This window comes from Schistocerca nitens, chromosome 5, assembly GCF_023898315.1.
Source record: "Schistocerca nitens isolate TAMUIC-IGC-003100 chromosome 5, iqSchNite1.1, whole genome shotgun sequence".
Classification (NCBI taxonomy): domain Eukaryota; kingdom Metazoa; phylum Arthropoda; class Insecta; order Orthoptera; family Acrididae; genus Schistocerca; species Schistocerca nitens.
The window spans coordinates 73,451,605-73,453,340 of NC_064618.1; the positions used below are offsets into that span (position 1 = coordinate 73,451,605).

Here is a 1,736-nt window from a genome sequence, read left to right on the forward strand (position 1 = left end):
TCTGCACTCTATTAACTCAGACAGACAGAAAACAGACTCCGTCGTCAGGCCAGGAATGGCCTACCGGGACCATCCGACCGCCGTGTCATCCTCCGAGGAGGATGCGGATAGGAGGGGCGTGGGGTCAGCACACCGCTCTCCCGGTCGTAATGATGGCATCCTGAACCGAAGTCGCTACTATTCGGTCGAGTAGCTCCTCAATTGGCATCACGAGGCTGAGTGCACCCCGAAAAATGGCAACAGCGCATGGCGGCAGGATGGTCACCCATCCAAGTGCCAGCCACGCCCAACAGCGCTTAACTTCGGTGATCTCACGGGAACCGGTGTATCCACTGCGGCAAGGCCGTTGCCCTCTATTAACTCATAACATTCTAAATCATTTTACTCAGTTTCTGTTTGTAACTAAGCGTTCATACTCAGCATCTCCATGTCACTGCCACTGTCTCTCTTTCACTGTCTCCTTTTTCAACCATTAGCATTATCTCCTATTTCCCTCATTGTTACTTTCTCTTGTTTGTCTCTCCCACTGTCACTGTCTTCAACTCTTCCTCTCGCTCATTGTTAGCACTGTCTTCTTCTCTGCCGCTTTCACTGTCTCTCTGTCCCACCGCCGTTGTCTTTCTTTTTCACTGCCACTGCCACTGTGTCTTTCTTTCTCGATTACAGTCTGCTGCCTTCCTCTTCAGCGACCACTGTTTCCTCTCCACTGATGTCATTGCGGGTTGTTTGCTCTGGGCTTTGACTACTAGTCTGGGAAAGTTTAACTTGTGAGTATAGGGGATCGACAAAAGTGAGCAGATCTTTTCCCCAGGTGACGGGGTGGGGTCGGGCAAATCCCACCAACCTCATGTACAGTCTCTACTAATAGCTCTTTTTCATCTCCACTCTCTTCTCTCTCTTTTAATTCCAGTACTGCCATCTCCATCCATCTCTCTTTCTCTTTTACTGCCACAATCTATCTTACCAACACTAACTGCGTTCTTTGGTTACCATTGTTGCTGCCTTCATTCGTCTCTCTTTCTCTTCACTATTACCGTCTCTCACCCACCATCACTTTCTCCATTCTCCTTCTCTGCCACTGTTCCACCTTATTGTTTTCCTGCTACTGTCTTTTAGCACAACGTTATAGATTCAGCAAGACGTCGGCTCTGTCGTCGACCAGTAGAGTTACCATGGCGATATACAGGCCCTCCTAGTAAAGTGGCATAAAGCTGTCGTAATAAATGCAGATTTCGTTGGGAAAAAAGGGAATTTTTAGATAAAAAGAGTCGTGAATAATATGGTTATTGGAATGCAAATTGAAATCAATCTTCTTCCAGGAACAAATGTGTTATATTACTTGTTGAACACCACTCGCATAATGAGAAAATTAATGGGCCCAGTGCTGATCATTGTGGGACCCCAGATACTACATCAATCGATTGCGAAGTTTCGGTTCTAATGGTTACACACAGTTGGCAGGATCTAAGATTTGAGATGAAAAGTTGTACAGCATATGAAGGTAACTAATAACCTACTCACTGTGTGAACTTCGACAGGTTTCACATTAGAACGCGAAAATTTTGGAAATTTACACACTATTTAATCTAACTTACGGTATGGACAACACACACACCCATGCCCGAGTGAGTACTCGAACCTCTGATGGGGGGGATGGGTCTAACCGTTACAAGGCGCCTAAGACAGCGTCGCGACTGCAATAGGGAAATGTGCTGTTAGTAGGCCAATATACAGGG

The 1,736-nt window shown here is 46.4% G+C and overlaps 1 pseudogene; it reads right to left on the reverse strand.

The window, feature by feature from the left end:
* Window positions 1–234: 234 nt before the first annotated feature.
* LOC126261181 (5S ribosomal RNA) lies at window positions 235–351 on the reverse strand (annotated as a pseudogene).
* Window positions 352–1,736: the final 1,385 nt, after the last annotated feature.